Raw genomic sequence first — 24,204 nt, 5'->3', positions numbered from 1 at the left:
CACCTCAGATCCTGCAAAGGCTCCTCACTAGGCTCAGATTTAAATCTAAATGCCCAGCCTGGCTCCTCTCAGCTCACATGCCCGGATGTGAGCCCAGGTCTCCAGTATCATCTTGTAGCTTTTGCTTCTTGCTCACTCACTATACTGTGATCACACTAGCTGACGTTTTCTTTTTCTCAATTTATGGCAAGCTATTCTCATAGCACTAGGATCTGGAATGTTCCTCCTCTTTGTCTTCCTAGGTTTGGATCAACTCAGCTTTCAGACCTGGGTCAAAGGAGATCCCAAACTGTGAAGTGACCAATGAAAATGGATGTATCTGAAATTTTGCTTCTGTTGCTTGGGGAAGATTGACTTTGCTGGGCTGCAGCATTTGAGAGGGATCTTCCAGACTTTCCTGCTCAACAGAGAGGTCGGAAATGTCCACACATGAGCCAGCACCAGAAGCAGGACGAATCAGGATTCTCAAGTGGTTAAACTCAAACTCCTGAGGAGTTTAACACCTTGTTTCGTGGAAGAACAAGGCTGCTACCTTCCCTTATTTCTCTCATTGCTGCTATTGTGATGCTGCCAATGCTGTAGATCCAGCCTCAACACTTAGTGTTGTTCACAGCCTCTGCCATGGCAGGTGTCTCATGGTGACCCTGTCTCCCAGTGTGCACTTGCGCCATCCCCTCCTCTTGAGGACAGTCTAACCTGAGGGAATAGCTTCCGATGGATAGAATATGGCAAATGTGGAGGGGTGTCATTTCTGAGAGTCGATGTTTAAAAATGCCTGAGACTTCTATTTCTTGCCTTCTCCTTCTTGGAGCCCTTGCTTGCTCCTGGGGAAACCAGTTGCCCTGTTGTGAGCTCGCCAGCAGAGAGTTCCCAATAGAAAGGAACCAACATCCCAGACCTATTGGTCGGCCCCTATCAGGGCCTGAAGGCTTCCAACACCCATGCGAGGAAGCATAGATGTGGATCATCTGAGGCTGGCATCAGCTCTGTGAGTTTGGAACCAGATCTTTCCCTGTAGTCGGGTTCCAGCCACACATATGGAAGACCTGGATTGAGTTCCTAGCTCCCAGCTTGGGCCCCCCGGCCACTGAGGGCATCTGGGGAGTGGGCCAGCAGAAGAGAGCTCTCTCTCTGTCTTGTCATCTGTCAAATAGGTAAATTTTAAAAATATTTTTAAGTTCATGGGAAAATGGAACCAAATGAAAAATTTATTTTAGGGCCAAGCAATTTTGAGATCCATGCATTTTTTTTCAACATACACATTTTCATTAACTTTTTAAATCCCCCTTATAAGCATAGATTTCCAAACATTGCATCAGGATAAACTTATCTTTTAATTCCAGTCCCATAATTTTTGTGAAGTGCCCTCATGTGTATACATCAATTGATCAAAAGTCTCTTAATGGGACTGGCACTGTGGCATAGTAGGTTAAGCCTCTGCCTGCAGTGTCAGCATCCCATATGGGCACCAGTTTGAGTCCTGGTTGCTCCATTTCCAATCCAGCTCCCTACTAACGGCCTGGGAAAGCAGCGGAAGATGGCCCAAGCACTTGGACCCCCGGACGCACATGGGAGACCTGGAAGAAGCTCCTGGCTCCTGGCTTCAGATCAGCCCAGCACTAGCCATTGTGGCCATTTGCAAAGTAAGCCAGCGGATGGAAGACCTTTCTCTTTGTCTCTCCCTCCCTCTGTCCATAACTATGCCTCTCAAATATATAAATAAATCTTTTTTAAAAAAATATCTTTACATACATATGCAACACACAAACGTGTACTCCTGTAACCTGCAAACGTGCCTTCCAAACACCGGCTCCTCTGAAAGCTCACCCCAGCCTTTCCGGAGACTGCAAAGACCCCATTCCCTGCGGTAATCCTGTCTTTCATTCAGCTCTAGACCACCAAAGACAGAAAGCTAGAGCTCTTTGGTGAGCTAACAAGCCTTTCTTGGGAAACCAAATCTCTCCCCGTGAGTATGGGTCCTACCACCTCCCCGGATGGGGCTGGAAGCCACAGAGCTTTCTACGAGGCAGCCAAGGAGGTCCACAGCCAGTTCAGATGGCTTCATCCTACACGACGCCCCCAGCCTGCCCCTGCCTGCCTCTGCCTGTCATCCTGATAAACATGGCAGTCATAAGAAATAGGTCTTAGCCGAGGTCACTACAAAGTGACCTCAGCAGCGGTAGACAGAGGTGGGCACAGAAATGCAACCAAGTTGCTGACAGGGAAATGAGGGGAGGAGGGAGCTTTGAGGAGGAAGTTTATCCAAGCCTTAAATTCCTTTTCTTTGCAAAGTTTCACTGTCAAGTGATCATTCAGTCTTTAGCCACAGTCCATTCCCTTCTCACATAATACCTCATTTTAAAAAAGTGTTCAAAAGGCATGTGGGGCCATTAAACAATCAATTAGTCTACATTTTAAAAAGATAAACAAATCATCAGGCGTGATTACTCTTGGGATGGTACCATTATGAGTAAAGGAAGCGCAGCCTCCCATATATAAAGCACTACATTAGTAACAGCCATCCACTTGTTCAGCGAATATCACAGAACTCGCTATGCGGTGCCATGCGGGATGCCGGCAAAATGGCGATGAACAAAACATACTTGATCCCTGACATTCCAGATTTTTGATTCCAGTGGGACATGTGGGGTGTACATTTTAATAAATTAAATTACAAATCACACCAAGGAACACAAATCTGACCACTGACAAATACTAGGAATGAAACGTTCAGAGTAGCTGTGGTATACAACAGAGGCCTACTTAGATAAGGGAAAACCAGTTAGCCATGCAGGAAGGCACTGAGCAGAAGGGACAGTATGTGCAAAGGCCCTGCAACTGAGAAGGGCACAGCTTCTCAAGGACCTAAAATTCCAGCATGGTTGGGGCCATGGTTAGACAAGGCTGGCCTATATGACTCTGGAGACTATGACCCCAATCCCAGTTATATCTGCAGGCCACACCCCCTCCCTGAACTCCATACTCAGTATCTCACTCTCTATTCAACATCTCCTATAACATGCCCCAAACTGAACTATCAGCTCCTCCACCCAGCAGTCCTGTTCCGCCTACCATCTTCCCCATCTCAGTGAATGGCAACTGCATCTTTGCAGAATCTCAGGTTGAAAACCCTAACATCTTCCCTGCCTCCTTGCTTACCCCTGCACCCAATCTATCAGCAGGTCATGTCAGTTTTGCCTTCAAAATCTCACCACCTCTTCCACAGTCACCCAGTGCAAGCCATCCCTGCTCCCTGCCACCTGCCTCCTGCTGGGTCTCCCTGCTGCCATCCTTTGATCCTATAAAGTCCATTCTCTATGAGTGAAGTCTTTATATGTGATGAATTCTCCACTTCAAACTACCCGGTGGGGACAGACTTTGTACACAATGGGTTAAGATGCTAGTGGGATGCTCACAACCCATATCAGAGCCCCTGGGATCGAGTCCTGCTTCGACTTCTAATCCATCTTCCTGCTAATGTGCCTGAGAGGCAGCAGGTGATGACCCAAGCACTGGGTTCCTGCCACCCATGTAAGAGACACAGGTAAAGAAGTTCCTAGATGGATCCCAGATGGCACCTGGCTTCAGCCTGGCCTAGTGCTAGCTATTGTGGGCATTTGGGGAGTGAATCAGCAGATGGGAGATCTCTTGCTATCTCTATCTCTTTCTCTCATCTCTCTTTCTGTCATCTGCCTTAAAATCAGCAAAAATAAATAATTAAAATCTACCAGATGGCGGAGGCAGGTACTTGGAACACCAGTTCAGCTGTTACTTGGAACAACTGCATCTCATTTCACAGTGCCTGGGTTTGAAACTTGCCTCTGTATTCCATTCCAATTTCCTGCTAATGAGCACCCTGGGAAGGCAGCAGGTGCTGGCTCAAGTACTTGGGTCCTGCACCATATGGGAGACCTGAATATAGTTCCTGGCTACTGGCACTGCCCTAGCCCAACTCCAGCTATTGTGGAAATCTGTGGAATGAAACAGAAGATGGGAATCTGTGTCTGTCTGTCCCGCTCTCCTTTTCCCCTTCAAATTAATTAAATAAACATTTTTGAAACTCCCCGATGGCTTCCTATATTATTGAGAGCATCAGCCGAAGTCCACAGCCTGGTCTACAAGTCCCTGTGGGACAGGCAAGCACCACCTCCCTCTTCTCCCCTTGCTAACTGCATCTGCTTCCTGGAAGCTCTCTGAGCTCAGCAGCTGACACACCAGCCATTGGTACTAGCAGCTCCCTTGCTGGAAAGTTCTTCCTCCAGAATGCTATAGAAGTTCCTTCCCACTGGAGCAACTCCTTAAGTATTCATGTTAGTTTATCAGAATGTCTTCTTGGACTATTCCAACCAAAAGACAAAAGAGTACACTTCATCCACTCACTTCGTGGTAGCTTTCTCTTTAGCACTTACTATTAAATGATGCATTATCTACTTACTAATTGGCTTAGAGAGTTTGTTTGGTTCGCTACCATATCCTTAGAACCTAGAAGAGTCCAGCGAAAGGTCCCTTTCATGATGCACTTGGTGGGGTTGCCACCTGGTCATTTCCAGAAGCCTTGTATAACAAAAGTATCAATGCCCAAAATGAGTACTAGAGATCTTACAAAGACTGAGGCCCTGGAGAAGCAAGGGGAGAGGGAGAGGAGGAGGGATGGAAGGAGGGGGGGATGGACAGGTAGAGTTGTAGCCAGGTCCTCTCTTGGGGAGGAGGACAGTTCCTGAGCCCCTGGGACAGGTTCCTGAGCCCCTGGGACAATGTGAAGGGAGGAAGAGGGGCAAAGACAGAAGGAAAAAGAGAACAGTGGAGGCACCCAGTTGGTCTCTGCCACAATTTTCTCAGCTCAACCCTAAAAGAGGATTTTTCAACCAACACGAGGGGAAGGAGATGAGTGTCTACAGACTACTTACATCTCTTGCCAAAACACTGGTCATGTGCTTTTTAGAATCACAAACAAATCCACAGCAAACTTGCATGTCAAACAATAGGGGGTGGTTAAGAAATTATGCTATAGCAACTCAACGGAATCTTATGCATAATCATAGATTTGAAAACTATGTAGCAATATGAAAAAATGCCTGTGGTAGAATTTTAAGTGAAGGAAGCACAATTTCAAAATGTGTCTGTGCTGTTTCAAGCTATTCAAGAATTATGGTTACTTGGACAACATATACAAAGGGATGCAAAAATTTAAAAATCAATGACTTTGTAGCGTTATGAGATTCTGTGTGATTTACTCATCCCATCCCCATTTTTGGGTTTTTAAAATATGCCAACAACAATCTTCAAGCTTCAGAGTTTGGAATTACATTGATGCTGCCTGAAGGGGACTTTGTCAATAGACCTAAAAACTCCATAAACTGGTCCTCCCTGGAACAATCACTAGGCAGGCACCATCTCATGCTGGTAATAGGAAATTCTTGACAACACTGCACCAGGGTCCATTAACCAACCCACTCAGCATGAATTAACCATCGACTACCTGCTGCATATATCTACCGACTATATGCTATGCAAAGGCATCTGCCATATGCTACAGGTAACCATTGACTATACCCTGTGTATGAGCATCAACTATATGCTACGTTCAGTCTTCTATTATATGCCATGCATAACCACTGACTATACACTATGGATAAGCCTTGAATTCATGCGAGGCATAAACACTGACTATATGCTAAGATCTGTGAGGGAAATCGAAATGTGGCAAGATTAGTTCTAGGGGCCTGCACTGTGGCTAGTAGTTTAAGCCCCTGCCTATGGTGCTGGCTTCCCATGTGGGTGCTGGTTCAGTTCCCGGCTGTTTCACTTCTGACCCAGCTCTCTGCTGGTAGCCTGGGAGTGCAGTGGAGGATGGCCCAGGTGCTTGGGCCCCTGCACCCACATGGGAGACCTGGAGGAAGCTCCTGGCTCCTGGCTTTGGATTGGCCCAGCTCTGGCTGTGGTGGATATTTGGGGCGTGAACCAGTGGATAGAAGACCTCTCTCCGTCTCTCCTCTCTCTAACTCTGCCTCTCAGATAAATAAATAAACACTTTAAAAAAGAAAGATTCAGTTCTTACTGTTATGGCCTTTACACTCCAAGAAAGGGAATTTATGACAAACACAAAAATAACCAACAGAAGACACATTTTTTAAAAAATTGTAAGAAAAATATCATCAAAGCACTAAGGAATTAAGTAATTTTGCATTCAGTGTTTGGTTTTGGAGATTAGGAGATTAAGATTGAGGTAGGCCTTGGAGAGCAGCGCTCCCATAGGTGTGTATGTGTGTTTGTGTGTGTGTGTGTATGTTTGTGTGTGTGTGTGCATGTGAACATCCATGTATGGGAAGGTGAGCTGGACAGAGGCAGCAGCTTTTCCAGAGAGGAGAGTCTGGACACGGTGGAGGGAAACTCAACACAGACCAGAGTTGACTGTGGATCTGGCCTGGAGATGGCATTTGCCTGCAGGGATGTGGCTGGGATTGGCCTAGGGATTACAAAGCGGGATCCAGTGAAGGCTTCTGAGTGGGGAATGACTGTTCAGAGCCGTTGAATGGAAAGACTCATTTGGCAGCCGGGATGGAAAGAGACTGAGCTTGGGGGCCAGACAAAGCTGGATTCAAACCCTGCTCGTCCGTGTACTGGCTCTGTCATGTTTATACAGATTCCCTAACCTCTACACTCCACTTTCCGTGTCTACAAACAGTGCATCTAGCTCTTTGGTAGGTTGGCTATGAGGCTTGACATGGTAGAACAACAGAGTAGGTTCAATAAAGACTCAATAAATAATCCCATTTCCCTTAAATGTCAGCTTGTAGAAGGAATTTTTTTTAAAAGCAGACAGGGCAGAAGGACAAAAATCACAGGACATTTCTGCAGCAGAGTCTGGAAGACTTGGTAATGACACGTTCGTGACTGCCAAGGGAAAAAGCAAAGTCGTGGAGCTTCCAGTGGGCGTCGCAGAGGACAACGGTGGCCCCCACAGAAATGGGCATGCCAGGAGGACAGCTGACATGAGGCTTTGCTTGTGATTGAATCACTGGAAAATCAAGAAGCAGCAGTAGTTTGTCTAGAAGGAAATGTTTAGTGTGGCATTGCGAGTAGGGGACCTTGTCCCCAAACCAATGTGGGCCACACATGTCATACTCTGTAAGAATTTTAGTAGTTGGCGACTCTCTTACTGAGGTCTGGAATGATCCTATTCAACACTCTTCTCTTGATACATTCATTCCAGATATGCAGAGAAGTTGTTGGATCAAATTACGCTATTTGGTGTATATGCCAACTGAATTTTAGCCATTTATTTTCCATTTATTATCTTTTAATAGCTTTATTGGGATAAAAGTGACACAAAATTCACCCATTTAATGTGCATCCAGGGACCTTAGAATGTCTATAGATTTTTTTTAAACCATCACCACAATCAACTTCAAAATATTTTGGTCACCCTCAAAAGAAGTCACATACCCCTTACCCAGCACCTCTGAGCTCCTAGCTCTATCCCCAGCCTTAGACAAGACTAATCTACCTCCTGTCTCCATGAAAGTTCATCCATGATATATAGTATGTATCAATACTTCTTCTCATGAGCAAACAATATTCCATATCAATATTCCAATATCTCCATATATGGAGATATGAGGTTTTGTTTATCCACTCATCAAATTGGTAGACTTTGGGTCTCAAATTTTTGGCTATTAGAATGCCCTTGCTATGACCACTTGGTACAGTTTTTGGGTGGACGTATTTTTCCATTTCTTTTGGGTATGTGGCTAGGCATGGAATTGCTGGGTCATAGGGTTTAACTTTTTGAGGAATTACCAAACTGGTCTCTAAAGTGTCCGTGCCACTTCTCATCAACAATGTATGACGTTACAGTCTCTCCACATTCTCATCTCTGTTTGTTCTTATCTTAAAAGTCATCCCCGTGGGTATGAAGTGTTATTTCACTGTGCTTTTACTTTTCCTGATAGCTAGTGATGTGGAATACCTTTTTATGTACTTATCAGCCAATTGTATTTCTTCTTTGGAAAACTGTGTAGCCAGATCCTTTGCTCATTTTTTCAAATGGGCCATTTGTCTTTTATTAAGATATGCTCTTAAAATTTGGAGTTTTGGCCAGCGCCGCGACTCACTTGGCTAATCTTCCGCCTGCGGCGCCGGTACTCCAGGTTCTAGTCCCAGCTGCTCCTCTTCCAATCCGGCTCTCTGCTGTGGCCTGGGAGGGCAGTGGAGGATGGCTCAAGTGCTTGGGCCCTGCACCCCATGGGAGACCAGGAGGAAGCACCTGACTCCTGGCTTCAGATCGGAGCAGCACGCCGGCCGTGGCAGCCATTTGAGGGGTGAACCAACGGAAGGAACCTTTCTCTCTGTCTCTCTCTCTCACTGTCTAACTCTGCCTGTCCAAAAAAAAAAAAAAAAAATTGGAGTTTTGTCTCACTGTGCCAGAGGTAATGTTTGTGCATCATCCACAACCAGATAATCAGAATGCTTTTTCTTCCTACACTGAAACATCTACACTCTTCCTGACGTGTGTGTGTGGGGGGGGGGGGGAATGGATATTTTTGGTCCCTGTCAGTAACTGTTCGCACATCAAAACAATAATTATTAAGGCTTCCACGGTAACAAACTATAGTTGGACTTCATTCTTTTCTGCTCAAGGTTAAAAGCGAGTGTTGCTCTGGAGCACACTCAAGCCCAGACCAAGGACAATGCCCACATGAGCAACTTCATCAATCAGTGTCACCCAGTCACACCTGTTTCCTTTTTTTTTTTTTTTTTTTTTTTTTTTTTTGACAGGCAGAGTGGACAGTGAGAGAGAGAGACAGAGAGAAAGGTCTTCCTTTGCCGTTGGTTCACCCTCCAATGGCCACCGCGGCCGGCGCGCTGCGGCCAGCGCACTGCACTGATCCGATGGCAGGAGCCAGGTACTTCTCCTGGTCTCCCATGGGGTGCAGGGCCCAAGCACTTGGGCCATCCTCCACTGCACTCCCGGGCCACAGCAGAGAGCTGGCCTGGAAGAGGGGCAACCGGGACAGAATCCGGCGCCCCGACTGGGACTAGAACCTGGTGTACCGGTGCCGCAAGGCGGAGGATTAGCCTAGTGAGCCGTGGCGCCGGCCCACATCTGTTTCCAAGGCTGGCCCTTGCTTTCCTTTGGCTGTGTGTTGCTGGCTTTGCCTCTACATGGTACTAGGTGGATCCCATCTAGGACGACTTGCTCCAAGTTTTCTTCTGGGGGTCCACCAGAGCTTATCTTTAGCATGTGATAAAACATATCTGGTTATCATCCCCAACACGCCCCATTTGCCAGCTCCTGTGGAGTCCCATAACTACTTGCCCTGGGCACCGCCTTCTTGAGGGGTGCACCTGCTGTTATCATTGAATCACATCCCCTCTAAGAGAGACATAGGAAAGTCCCAACCCCCAGTACCTCTGAAAGTGACTTATGTGTAGGTAAGGTATTTACAGGGGTAGTAAAGATAAATCAAGGCCATCAGGGCCATCCTGGGTAATCCAACAGGACTGATGTCCCCCAAAGAAGAGGCATTTTAGAGACTCAGGCGTGCTGGGGTGTGGGGCATGAAGATGCAGAGAAGGCTGTGTGCCAGCCAAGAAGAGAGGCCTGGGGCAGATTCTCCCTCCAAGCCTTTAGAAGGGACCAGCCCTGCTAAGACCTTGGTTCCTGACTTCCGGCCTGCAGGAGTGTGACGGAATCACTGGCTCTTGTTGAAGTCTTCCCAGTCTGTGTTTCTCTGTCCCAGCAGTCCCAGGACCCTAATACACCTGGCCATGTCCTAGCCCCACCCTCAGTGCCAGAGCCCTGGCTGCCCTGGGGTGCCCTCCTTCCCTCCTCCCCGGGGACAAGGAGGCATAGCTCCATTCTGACAGAATTTGCCAATAGCCTCAGGACAGCGTGTTGTTTTTTCTCTCTGTTACTAAGCCTCTGGGGTGCTGGGCCAGAGCCTCTGGCCTCCCCTCCCACCCTAACCAGGGACAGCCGGGACTTCATCACTGCACCAGGCTTCCTCCAAATCCACGCTCCCCTGGGAACAGCAGCTCCCTCCCCCTGCCATTCATTTTCCAATGACTCAGTCCACAGCCACTTGGGTTCTACCTCTTCACTGGCTTGATTCTCACCCAGTCCCGGCCAAGGCCCCATCACCCCCTGCAGAGCTGGGTTCTCAGCTTCTAGTCTTGTCCCCTCCTAAAAGACATGAGAGTGAACCGCTTGGTGCTCTGTTTCACAGGAGTTCTGGAGCGGAGGGACTGTGTCCCCTTTGGATCACGGACCCCTAGGGCCTGGCACATCACAGATGTGCAGTAAATATTTAATGAGGGGAGGGAGGCTCGGGGTCCTCAGCACTCCAGGAAGGCATCTGTCCACAGGAGCCCCCACCCCAGCCAGTCTGTCACACATAGCAACTGGGGCTCGAGCAGGACTCTGGCATTTTGGTTGGAAGAGAGTACGTTGGTTTATTTACGGTTGTTGCTATTTCTTGGTAACATAAAGCCCCCTGGATTCCAGAAGTACCTGTGGGGCTGGCATGGAGGCGGACGGGGAGGACCAAGAGGAAAGGAGAGGAGAGGGAGGGAGGCCGATGCCTGCACTCTGATTACACGTGTGGCACTGACTGGCTCTGGGTCCCCCACGTCACTTAAACCCTGCAAGTCTTAGTGTCTTCATCCATCAAGTATGGATGCTAAGACCTGTCCTAAACACCTCACTGCATTGTGTGTCACACCAATAAGAAGGCTTATATGCGATGACTTTGAAAACCCTTGGAATGTCAACGGTTTTCTGGGGCTAGGCTCTCCAGCAAACAGGAAGTGATCCTCGCGGAGAAATACAAATGATGATCCAACCAGTGCTAATGGAAAAGTTATCTTTTCAGTTAAGTACATGGCCAGGCAGTGTCTTCACAAACACATGTACTTCTGACCATAAGACACAGCTCACAGTCAGCCACGGAGTTCAAGGTTTATGTGTACATAGGCTGCTAGACAACATCTCAGGCAAGAACCACCAACCCCAGTTTTCACTCTGAGGTGTCTGGACTTTTTCATGAACATTTGTCTCTGTGCCTTTTTTCTGGAAACCAGCTTCCAGCTTGCACTCGATTGATAAAATCCATACCCCACAAAGGCCAGGCTTCACTGCTTCTAGAAACACCTCTCTCAGTAGTCCACACATTCCATGGCCCGGGGGTCACCAATTTCTGAGATGGCCCATTCCACTGATGTACAGCTCTGCTTGTTCCACCATTCATTCCTGTTTGGAGCCAAAATAGTAAACTCAGACCCCTCTCCCTCCTCCATTTTCCACTGTTTTTCCTTGAACCACAGAGAAAAAGTCAGAAAATAGAGTACCCCTTGTCCATAGAATGTTCCTTGACATTTCACACAAACCTACGCCTTCTCCTTTCCAAGTCAAACATCTCTCATTTCCTCCTCCATCCCACCTGTGATCTGCTGCCAGAACTTCCCGCTCCCAGACTGTCCCCGACCAAACAACTTCTCCCTGGCCAGTGTCGCTCTGAAGTATAGGCAGAGTCCCTCCCATAACCGACAAGGCTGCTTCCCTGGACTTTTTCACTGGTCTCATTTGGGTTCATCCCTGTACTGAGAAAACCAATCAAGTAAAGCCAAACAGAAATACTCAAAAGAAGGCCAAATGAGTACATATTTGAATTAAATGATAACAACTTCTACACGCACAGCCCAAACAGATCCAAGCCGATGTCTAGCGGAAAGGTATCCGGTATTGTATGTCTCATTGCTGGCTTCCCCAGACTCTCCTGTTTGTCAGGATGACATCACACACACACACACACACACACACACGCGCGCACACACACACAGACACACATGCTGATGTCACCTCTTGTATTAACCCAAAGAGCAAAAGAATTCTTTGGATTTTTGACCTTGCCATTAAAACACTATAGCTCCTATGTTTGGGACAATTGGTCTGTACATTATATTTTTCCATCTGGAGAATGAATATAAGCAAATCTTACTCCAACTATTTTTTTATAATTGCAGTAACATACAGAAGATATAAAAATTATTGTATTAACCATTTTAAAGAGTTCAGTTGTGTCAAGAATATTCACATTATTACACAACCCACATCCAAAATCCTGTATTTTTAAGAAATTAGTATTAAATAATTAAAACTATAAAATAATATAAGACCTTTTAAATAGAACTTCCAGAATATCTGCTAACTCTTAAGGAGCAAGTATTTGTATAATTTACCCTTACAGCTTTCCTTTTAAGGATCCAACCATTTTTGTGCATTTAAAAAACTCCATTCCCTGGAAAGGATAAAAATGGGTTCAAAGGTTAAGCTGCCTGTCTTAAGAATATCCCTTCCAAAGGGCATGTCAAGTGATTATGTCATTTCTTTCTCCCCGATTTTTGCAAATGCTTCTGAAACACATGAAAAATAAATAATTGCATTTCTCTGCCAGCATCGCCCCCACCCAATTGGCAGACATCACTGTTTTGTTTATGTTTTTGTTTTTTTCATGTTTCGAATGGTTGGGAGATTCGCATGAGTATCTAGCAGAAAGTACCATTTCAAATTCCATGCTGCTTCATGGTGCCAAAACACCGCACCCTCATCTCGGATGCGGTGCACGCATCCCGGCACTGAGACTGGTGCTTGTTGGTCATCTGGCCCCGTGAAGCTGGAAGATGGAATTGTAAACAATGTGTGCTTGGATGGGCTTCATTAGAAAAAAGAGCATCGTATGTGTAGCTTCCACTCTTTCCAATCTAGCAAAACTTAATCAGCGGGGTGTACCTGAGTCAATGTGCAAATACAGATTTGCTCAAAAGGAGTAACAATGTATTCATGGGCATCCCCAAAAGACAAGCAAAGTTACAAGCATATGCCTTGATAACTCTAGTCATCCACGGCCATAGTCATATACAAGCATAAGCACATACATCTGTGGATATTGAGACTGCGTTCACATCATGCTTAGAAAAGGATCCCAAAGCATCACTCCCTGGCCCTGGTCTCAAATTGCACTATTAATTGTGGCTTACATTTCGCCTGGTAAAAGCGCTGCTTGGGACGTCAACATTCCACAATGGCATGTGAGACTGCATCTGGGAAAGCAGCAGAAGATGGCCCAAGTCCTTAGGTCCCTGTCATCCTTGTGCTGGAGACCCGGATGGAATTCCAGGCTCCTGACTTCAGCCTGGTCTGCCCTTAGCCTTGGCTACTGCAGCCTTTTGGAGAGTGAAGCAGCAGATGGAAGAAATCTCCTCTCTCTCTCCCTCTCTCTCTCTCTCTCTCTCTCTCTCTCTCTCTGTTATTCTGCATTTCAAACAAATAACTCTAAAAAAGATAATTCAGGGGCTGGAGCTAGAGCCAATCTTGCTGAGCAAATGAATCACTGAAGCCCTTTACCTTCATCCCCAAAGCAGATGAGCAATTGGCATTGATCTCAGCGAATCCCCACACACAGGCCTCTAGCAGTCAGTCACAAGGTGGCCCGAGAGGAAGATTCCCCGCCTACCACAGAAAGCACGGATGCAACAGATGTCTCCATGCAACTTCCGGAATAGATGCCACGCTAAGAAGTTCATGTACCTGTCTTTATCTGTTAATCATTCTAGGTACGCATAGTCTGAAGCTGGGTGTAAGAATTCAAGGGTACTTCAGAAGGTCTGTGGAAAATGGAAAGGAGTTTATTTTGGTGCAAAAATTTTTTTTTGAAATCCATGCATCCCCGGTGTCTTCAAAAGTTCATGGCAAATACACAGTATGGAAAAAAAATGACACATGGATTTCAAAATTCTTTGGCACCAAAATAAACTTAGCTAGCAATTTCAGTTTTTTATAAAAACGTTTTGAAGTTTCCTCATCTTAGCACGGAAAGCATTTGAGCGCAAATGATGCATGGGAAAGCATCAGCAACAATGTTGTTTTTATCAAATGCAATAGCACACACAGTGGAAAAGTCCCACTTACAGGCACCTGGAGTCCAGCTCACACCTGGGTGACGTGCCCTTCATAAACGGGAGCCCTGACATGAGCCTGATCAGCCTGTAAGGTGCCTAGCCCTGTCAATCTTGTGGCTTCTCCATGCATACCATGGACATTAGAGCCATGTGTTAATAAAAGGACATTAAAACCCTTCCCCTGCGTGACATTACAGAAAACACAAACATGGTCACTGCAACGTGCAGAAAACCACATAGCTTTGTGTCTAAAATGGTTTCAGAGGCCCGTGGTCAGACTGACATGAATTTGGAAACGGATGGCTCTGCAGTGGATCGGAGAGTGGGTCAGGGTGAGATGACTCACGGATTCGGGAACTCAAGGGCCCTGCACAAGCAATGCTGGCTCCGCAAAAAGGTGAGCGAGGGGGTGGGAACGTATTATTTGGTATTTTTTGCATCTTTAGTGAATATACAGACTGACAATATTGGAAATATGTATGTGCTAAAATAAACCATTCTGGTATTCATTGAGAAATATTGATTCCTCTAATATTTTAAAATGTTATTAGTCTATATTTACTAAGTTTATGGAAAATTTTTTAAAGATGACAGATCGAATGAGTACCTTAAGTCTAGGGTTGATAAGTAACATCTTGACGCCAACAGGTTTGGTCTGGCCAGCAACACAAATCGTGTTAAAAAATCAAAGGCAAGAACCTCGGGGGGACCCAGGTGTCTCAAATGCAGTAAGAGGGTCCCTCTCTAAAACAGCTGAAGGCAAGTAGGATCTGGGGCAAAATTCACTGAAACGGGAGGACCTTGACCTTCTCCAAAATGGGTGGTTTCTAGAGGACCGCGTGTAAATCAAACCCAACGTGAAGACTTCCAGGGCAGCCCCACATCTCAAACACCCAGGTCTGAAACTTACCCGAAGCAGGGCTCCTGTGGGGCACAAAGAACTGCCTTCCACATTGTTCGCTCCGTAAAGCGCTTTACTGAGTCTATTTTCTTAAATACGTCTTGTAGGGCGCAGCACCTACCAGCCGATAAACAACTGCAGGCTACCCTTGAACTCAAATGAACACTTTGCTGCAATTCTTTTCCTTAAATAGAATCATAGGCTATGAGAATAGCAGATTCCTTCGAGATCAGTTAGAAGAGCGCTCCTCAACCTTGGCTATGCATTAGAAACGCTTGTGGAGCTTTTGAAAACATACAGAGGCCTAGGTCCCCACCCCAAACCAATTAAGTCAGACTCTCAGTGGGGAGGGGTATCTCTGTCTCTCATTAGCTCCTGGGGGGGGGGGGGAGGTTTGTGCTGGGCTGGGAGGATTAAGAAGCACTGACACAGACATGCACTGTCTGACACCATAGGCCCGGGTCACAGTGGGCTTTTGCACTTGCATTGTGGCTAGCCCAAACCCAGCTCTGCTGTAGTTGTAAAACACACACTGCATCGCAAAGATTTAATTAAAAAAAAAAAGACACAAAGTCTCGTTGACATCTTGTACTGACTGTATGCTAAATGACAATATTTGGGATAGACTATATGAATACAATTATTAAAATCAATTTCATCTGTTCATTTTTATCTTTTGAATGTAGCTACTAGAACAGTTAAAATTATATACAAAGGGGCTTCAAAAAGTTCATTGGAACAGGGAATTAAGAGATGTTTGTTGGTGCAAAAAAGCTTTAAAAATCATGCCGTGTTTTTTCCTTAACGTGCATTTTCCATGAACTCTGAAGTCCCCTGGTACGTAGCGTGCATCTGAGGCTCCTGCTTTTGCCCAAAGTCTTTTATCACAGATGAAGAAATGGAGGCAGAGGAGCAAGGATTCCAAGGCAGCGCTTCAGCAACTGCCCCTTTCAGTCTTGGGATTTCCTTCTTTGCATAACCCATGCTTTAACAGAGCCGTGGACGGCAAAGACGGGGATGCCATCAACAGGACTTCAAACCTGTCCCTCGTTATTTTTTTTTAACACTTGATATTAAAAATCGATTTCTCTTTTGGAAAAATACCCTCTCTCTGTCAGGCACACACTTGTGATTTGTTATTCTAGGGTTACTCATGAAAGCAAGGCAGCTGGAGTGGTTGCTAAAAAACAAGTTTAGAGACACATTAGCAGGAAGGGAAATGCAGAGAATGAACCAGGAGAACGGTTTACCAGGTTGCAGAAGAGAAAGGACCCTGGAAGCCTCAGCATTCTGAGAAACATCTTGGACACAGTAGGAGGGTGCTTCAAAAAGATCGTGGAAACATGGAATTGAACGATAAGCTTATTTAATAAAAAAATTTTTTTTGAATTCATTCCCAGTGTTTTCGAAACACACATTTTTCCATGCACTTCTGGAAGACCCTGTTCAGCATGTACAAGCCTGGGCCCTTACTGTGGCTCTTCCTCCCCAAAGTCCATGAGTCCTGGACAATGCTACTGCAGCAAGGTGCGCCTGGCCCGTCAGAGCCGCACGCCATTTCACACCGAGGAACCCTGGTGGGAGGGGATTTTGTCCGCAATGCCTTCCAGCCTCTGATGCGCGCACAATTACTGCTCCTCCGATAGCCAACTTCCCCCAAAGGAAAACATTTTGTTCTGATAAAACAAAATGGTCCTGACCAAACTTGCACATTAAGTGCATTTCTTCCAGTAAACAGCTAATTCAAACCAAAAAGAAAAAAAAAAAAAAACCCTATATTTTGTTGCCTATGTTCCCCCCCCACACACACACACACCTTGGGAAGCCAGCAGAGAGAGAAATGCCTAAAACTGGCTGAAATGTGTTTTACCGGAGAAATCACACTACAATACAGGGCCCCCTCAGTGTAGTAAAAGAATAAAAGAGACCTGAATTCTAACATAAAACCTTCATGCAAAGAGCTGGAAAGGGAACTGCTGGGCCGGGCCAAACAACACACATGGTGCAGGCATTGGAGGTTTCTAGTTAGATATTGTAATGCCCCATCTTCAATACAGCATTGAGAATTGAGAATCATCTCAATTCTAATGCTTGTGGCTCTGAAGCCCTCTGATTTGCATGCATGGTTCCTGTTCCTACTGATGAGTCAAGTTTTACCAATCAAATTGCAAAGAGCAGGCTCCCAGACTCAACTCGCTTTTCAGATAATAACGTCCACCTCCAAGCATTCTCATATATGCTGACCCGGGAAGATAATATATGACAGATTGGTTCTGGGCAAAACACACCTGCTAGAGTGAAAATAGTTTTTGTTGCTCTATAACATAAAAGTATTTCTTGGGTTTGAAAATGATTTTTCAGATCCTTTTTTTAAAGATGATGAAATTCCTGCCTTCATCTGAGATGGTTTCAGCTTATTTTTAGTCCTACTAGTTTTGCTCTCAGAGGAAATCTGGACAGCATAATTTTCAATTTTAGTAATAGTAGTGAAGAAAAAAAAATTAAGTTATGGTCAATTTGGGAGGACTACATTAGAAAAAGTAACGTGGCAGTTAGTACATAAGTGGGATAGAAATTGCAATGATGTGATCAAGGCATCCATTCACAAGTTCTGATTAAAAAAAAAAAAGCGCCATTGAAAGGTTGATTGCAAAAGACATGAAAAGAGCAGAGCATTCAAAGCCATGGGTTAAGCTCCACTTGTGACCGTGGCGACCATGGTAGTTTGGCTCCTGAAAACAGAGCCCAGCGTGGAGGCAAGGTCCCCAGCTGCGTGCCTTGGGTGAGCCAGGGGACACCCGCAAACCTGGGGGTCTTCTCTATAAGGGAAGAGGTGGCATTGACAGAAGGGTCTCCCCGCCCTTTGATTTCACTGGCAGGATCTCCAGGCCCAAAGGACCCCTTCTCCCTCCCCAAGACCAGTGCAAGGCAAACATCAAGGGGGGGAACATTCACTCCTCGCTCATTCCAGGGTGGAGATTAGAAATGTGACCCTTAGGGAAATAGGAGAAGTGGCAATATGTATTTCTAAAGTGATAAATTGATCCTGATCTATTTCTCAGATGAGAAAAGGGAAACCAGAGTGAACATGGAGGAAGAAATCTGAAAATGTCAATGTAATATATGTTCAGAAATTTATCCTAAACTCTATGTTCTCTGAAAACCAGAGAAGCCTCAGTAAGGGCTGCACGAACTTTCCCCGTGTTTCTGGAAGCACGTTACCACGAACTGCACATTCTAAAAGCTTGCTGTCTCGTTTTAGATTTTCTTATGTTAAATCCATGATTTGTGATTCCCAACAATGGAATACTAATGGATGCTCAAAAAACACTAATTGCCCATTTTTTTTCCTAATTACAAAATGTAATAACTCTTTCATGAAAACATTAACCATGATGTCATTTTAAAGTGCCAGACTTCCTATTGAAAACACTGCCGCAAAATAGATCGCTTATTTGGTTTACAAATAGCAACACAAAAAGGTTTTTTAAATCTGTGCCGCATATCTGGAAATGCGTATTTCTCACATTTAATATTGGAAGCTACTGCCCCCCCGTTATTACCTTATCTCAATTGCATAACTTTGTAAAGTAGAATTCAAAGAAATAGTCCTAGATTTAAATCTTTAAACACTAATGTATAGAAGCATTGGTGGATTCCTGTAGTCAAACTGGACAAGATAATGAATTGACTGAGATCATTGTTCCATCTTCATCCAAGAAAGCTGCCTCTAAAAAAAGATCTTAAATTGCTGAAGAAATCCAATTTGTAAGAAGCATATAGATGGGAAACACCAGCCATGATCACATTAATTCTGTGACTAACGGCATTGCTTTGAAGTGAAGAAGACAAAAAAAAAAAAAAAAAAAAAAGACAAAAAGAGCAAGTGCACTCACATCCCAATTTTAATCCAATGATACAACTTAAAGACAAAGTTCACATGTTGGCGATGCAGCAAGCAAACATCACACGCTAGCAGAATAACTTTCTGCTTCCTAAGAAGATACCTCCCTGGCTAAGGAAATACTGCAGAATGGAGAGGAATGGTTGCTGAAAGTCAGTCCCAGTGAGAACTCAGGAGAGAAGGGATCTGACAGCAACAGGAAGAACCATGGAGCTACCACCTCTTCAAAGAGAAGCTGCAAAGTCTCAGAGATGGAGAAATAAAGGCCTGGTTTCTCCCGCTTTGTAGGAAAACTCAGGTATCAAGCCTGTAAAGGCACAACTGACTTACAATTGACAAGCCATCTGTAGCTACCAGCAATTAACATGCAAAAACAGCTGAAATGGAGGTACTATCAACGGAGCAAACATGTCTACTCCAAGGAAAGCTGAAAAATCAAAACCTATGTGATTCAGTAAGCATTTTTAAAGTCATGAGTCCTTATAAAATGGAAAAGCAAAGGAAAATAAGTCAATTTATGGGGAGACACAAGTGAGTTCCTTTGTTTGTTTTTAAGTCTTAAAACTAACGGAAGAGCTGATACACAGTCAAGCATCCTTCCTCAGGATCACAGGGGTCTAGGTTTGGAGGTAGAAAATATCTTCCATTGTTTTTGTTGATTTTTTAGTTTTCTTTTTAAAGCACTCCTTTCTTATCAAAACTTCATTACTTTTGGAAGTGACTCATGAAAGCTCCCGAAAAAGGGAGTCTTACCTAACACATGACTTACGGTGCCTCCCCGCCACTCCATTGTAGTCCACATACATGCTCATGAACATATTTTACTCCATAAATAATTCTCTTATTCACACATGCACAACCTTACACACCACACCAAATGCTACAAGTCCCAGGAAACTGACAAAAGCAACATCAAAATTCTGCACAAAATAAGAATTCCATTTCTGCAATCTGTGAAAATAACGAGAGTGCGACTATCGGACCAAGTGCAAAGTTTTTTCGCAGCTTCCCAAGCGTAATCAACATCACCTTACCATTATCTGCAGAAGAAAACCAGCCACGTGTTGCTTCCTGCAGTCTCCAAGTTTCTTTCTAGCAACTTCTCTTTCTCACCAGCAAGATCGGGAAGAAAATCAGTCTGAGTACCCGCCTCAGTATTTCAGAGGAGAAGATTGTGAAACCAGCTCTCTGTAGACAGAGCAGGTCTGGGGTTTTTACAATCACTCCTACCACTCACTTAGAGGGACCTCCTTCCCTGCCTCGCTCTCTAACTCTCAGTAATGAGACTAATTTTTCCAGTAGCCTCGAACTCCCTAGATTTAACGGACATGGAAAATGTGACTACAAACTTGTAGAACTGTCTAGCCTCCAACCTTGCACAGAAGCAACTTTGTGGGCGCGGAGCACCTCGCAAGCAGCTACACGCTCAGTTGAGGCTCCTACACTGTGCAGCGCAGAACACCAAATAGCAGTGCGCCATCTAGTTAGCAAGCAACAATCTCCATGCCGGGGGGCGGGGGGGAGGGGGGACACCTTCGCACCCCGGGAGCTCAGAGCATGTCAGCCGCTCTAAAGGTCCAATTGTTTATTTAAATAAAAAAAAAAATATCGCTACGGAGATAATCCACATCGAGTGGATATGGGAAAGTTTAGGTTATAATGGCACTACAAACTTTTACATCTAACTTTGATTTACAAGATAAAAGCAAGTTTTAAATTAAAAGGGCTTTCTGTTAATAGAGCTTATTATTCTGAGGAAGGGAATGATTTTCTTCGAAAGTTGTCCCTGGGTGCATGCCTATTATCTTTGCTTTTCCCCTTCCACTAATGAGCATTCATCTAAAGAGCCTGTTAATCCTCTGATGTGTGCTTCTGGTCAGAGGTAACAGTTTGAATAAAACCACTAATCACTGATCACTAAATCACTGATCATTAATCACACCCTCCAGTGCCTGTGACCCGGGCCGTTTTTCCCTCTAGCTCTATGCATCACAAACAAGAAATTGAACATTTTCGACGCGCGTGTATTGTGCGGGGGGCATACGATTGCGTCTCTGTCCCAGCATCAGTCACAAACGGCGCCACGAACAGGAGTGAGAACGCGGCCCGGAGTCGCACCCACGCCTACCCCCCCCCCCCCAGCACCGCTTTCGCTCAGAAGCGAATCAAGGCTGCTAACGAAACGCGGGGTCACCAGGAGGGTGCCCCAGATGCAGAAGACAACCTCGGCTTCTGCTGGTTTGCACAGACTCCACATCAGAGCGCGTTCTCTCCGTCCCTCCTAATTCCTCTTGGTAATTGTGTGTGTGTGTGTGTGTGTGTGTGTGAGTTTTTGCTGCACATCTACGTCCCCGCCCCCTCCCAGAAGGTTCTTTTCACTTGGAGCCCTCGAACAAGTCACGCACAGGGGTCCTGTCTCAGCTGCCAGAGACGGAGACTGACTCTCCGTTCCAAGACTTGGGCGTTCACCGCTTTAAACGCGCAAACTTCGCAACGCGCGCGGCGATTTGTCGCGCGGTCCTCTGCACGCCACGGCGCGCTCGGCCTCGCTTTGGAAAAGAAAGGGCTCATCTTGCTGTTCTCAGCCAAACTTGGTGCAGCCCCCGCCCAGCGTCCCGGCCTCCCCGGCTCGGCGCCCAGGGTGCTGCCGGGGACCGGCGCCCTGCTCGCGGCGGGGGCGGCGCTCTCCCGAGTGACCCCGGGACCCAGAGCGTCCCGGGGCGCCTCTCCCGGCGGGGCTGAGCACCTTCACCCCCGGAGAGGAGGGCTCGCCAGGCGCCGCGCGTAAATAACGGAAGAGCCCGGCCTGCGCGCGCGTCAGGTGCCACGGTCCCCGGGCCGCCCCCAGGCTCTCAGCCGCGCTCCGGCGACAACCCGCGCCCCAGGGAGCGCCGCGGAGGGCGGGGCGGGGCCGCAGCGGTAACGAGGTGGGCGGGGGAGGGCCGGGGAGGAGGGGTCGGGACCCAGAGGGCGCTAAAGACGCCCCGGGAGCCGGCCGGGGCGCCCGGGCGCGGGCGGGGGCGGCGGGCAGAGCTGCTTTGTCAGCATTCTGGACCCCCGAACCCTGGAGTCTCCGGAGCTGGCCTGCAGAATGACGTCATGGAGCTGTAGGCAGCCCTGTGTTCCTTGACACATGTCAGAGAGGGAGGGAAAGACGAAAATCAAACACACTGCAGACTGACCACGCCGGGTACCAGCGCCCCCCGCAGCTCCCCACCCGGAACGAGCATCAGGTGGAGGGGGAGCGGCCCGCGCAGGGGGCTGTCCACAGGGTCGGGGGCCGCATCCAGCCCCAGCCCTCCCTGCAAAGAAATCCGCCGGGGAGAAGGCAAAACACGCGGCCCCCGCCGGGAGCGAAGGTCTGCTCGGTGCCCGCGCGGCTGGCGCCTCCCAGAACTTGGAGAAAAGTTGAAGCGTTTGGGTCCCGAGTCCGCCGCCGCAGAGCTGAGCGCTGCCCGGGCGCCGCCGCGGCTCCAGCCCGAGCTGTCATTTGTGGGCAGCGGCGGGGACGAGGTGGAGATGCCGGAGAGGAGGGCCCTGCGCAGGGGGGCGGCTGCGGGCGCACGGGGCGCGCGGGCCGGCGCAGAGCCTGGCCGCGGCCGAGCCCGCAGCGGCCCCGGGCAAGCGCCCTCCGAGGGCGACCTCCCGTCCCGGGCCGCGCGCCCCCGGCTGCGGCGGCGGCCCCGCGGGGGAGGTGGCCGTGCGCTCCGGCAGGGAGTCCTGGCCGCGCCCGCTGCAAGTTTGCAAACTTTCTCCGGGGGAGGCGGGGAGCGTTCGGCCGCATCTCTGGGAAGAGCCGGGGACGCGGGGGGAGGTTCCTGGCTCGCCGTCTCCGCCGCCGCCGCCGCTTCACCACACTTCTGGAGGGCTCCGCACCTTGCCAGGTCTCTGGAGGCAAACACACACCCCCCGGTTCACAACTGTCCCCCGTGCAGGGAAACGCGCGCGCTGCCACACGCGCACGCACGCCGGGGCGGCCGCGGCGCGGGCTCCACGTTAGCATCCCTGGGCGCGCGGCTCAGGCGCGGGCGCGGCGCGGGCTCTCCGGGGCGGCCTGCGGGCGCGGCGCACTTCCACAGTCGGGCGGCATCGGGCCGGAACCTGCCGCCGGCCCGCCGCACTGTTTACAAACACAGCTCGCCCTGCCCGAGCTGCAGCGCCTCTGCCCCGCTCCTTGCCCTGTGACCTGCGCCCCGGCCCCGGGCAGCTGGCGGCTGCCGCCGAGAGCCAACCCCTGCAAACGAGCGCGCGCCGGAGATGGCTCCCGCGGCAAGTGCAGCAAAAGTGCCTCCGTGCAAACGCCCCAGAAGTGGCCGAGCCGTATTTTTAGGAACTTACCAAACAAGTGTGGAGAAGGCAAGAGCCGAGCCCGGGTGAAGGGACCACGTTGGACTGAGCAAAGATTACAATACATTCTATTTAGAGTGCATTACATCACCCCCCCGGTGACGTCACGTGGGATTCCTGAACTTCTAAATCATTGCGGTCCGCGGGGGAGGGCGGCCGGGGGGCGGGGCCGGGGAGCGGAGGGGGCGGGCCCCGCCCGGGCCCCGCCCCGCCCCGCGCGCGGACCCTGGTGCCCCCGCCGGCGAGCAGCGGCGGCGGCGGCGGCGGCGACCGCGCAAGCAACAGCTTGCAGAGCCCAGCGCCGTGTGACACGGCTCCCTGACATTAGTGGTGTGAGTCAGCCTGGAAACAATCCCGATGCTTTCACACAGGACCACGGAGGAGGCAGGGGCGCTCCTGCGGGGAGGGCCTGGGCGGGACGGGGGGCTTGGGGGCGAGGTGGGGAGCGGATGCTGAGGATGTAGGATGAGACTTTGTGCAAGCGCCAAGTGCAGGGCGCTCCCCTCCCCCCACTGGAGATGTCCGGCTCCTTTCTGCCTGCGCCAGTCCTGACCTCATTACGGTGTTGGCTGCATCCTGGCTGCTCCCACGCTCCTCCTCGACGCCCCTCCTTCACCGCCCCCAGCCCACTTCCCCGTCCCGGGAGGAACGTCCTTGTGCTGCGCACTCAGGAAGAGCGCACAGCCCCCCGCTTCCCAAGACCCCCGCTCCCTGCGTCTGGGAAGCTGTGTGGAGAGCAGCTCCCGTACGCGAAGGTGAGTCACAGCTAATCCGAAGGTTGGGCCTGATTTAGGCTGGGCGTCAGAGCCGGAAGGGCCCTTGGCGATCACTTCCACAGCCTCCTGGGCGACCGGCCCAAGTTCACCGGCTGGGAAGCGCCAGAGCCAGGGCCAGACTGCAGGTCTGCGGCAGAGAGCAGCCTGGCATGTGCAGCGCCGTCGCTATCACCAGCCTGGCTTCGTTTCCTTTCCCAAGTTTTCCCTGGGAGTCTGCCTCCAAGGCGAGGCCTAGGCTGCCTTCTCGGTTGATCCGGGACCACCACGTGCACCCTTGGGGCAGTTCTCACTGGGCAAAGCAGTTGCACCCGCGTGAA

At 48.5% G+C, this 24,204-nt stretch overlaps 1 protein-coding gene across 3 annotated transcripts in view; it reads right to left on the bottom strand.

Annotated features, from left to right (window-relative positions):
- Positions 1 to 23,309, bottom strand: part of CREB5 (cAMP responsive element binding protein 5) — a 426,900-nt gene extending 403,591 nt beyond the window's left edge. The window contains exon 1 of one of the 3 annotated variants that reach the window (XM_051853248.3): positions 23,103 to 23,309. The gene's annotated coding sequence lies outside the window, so the exon portion shown is untranslated. Of the gene's footprint in view, positions 1 to 14,869; positions 15,204 to 23,102 lie in introns of those variants that run through there. The other 2 variants (XM_051853251.3, XM_089316046.1) reach the window with 2 other exon arrangements.
- Between the last annotated feature and the right edge of the window lie 895 nt (positions 23,310 to 24,204).

Source organism: Oryctolagus cuniculus, chromosome 16, assembly GCF_051225735.1.
Source record: "Oryctolagus cuniculus isolate XC-2025 breed Fujian yellow rabbit chromosome 16, ASM5122573v1, whole genome shotgun sequence".
NCBI lineage: Eukaryota > Metazoa > Chordata > Mammalia > Lagomorpha > Leporidae > Oryctolagus > Oryctolagus cuniculus.
Note: the sequence above shows the minus strand (reverse complement) of the source record. Positions and strands in the feature narration are given on the sequence as shown.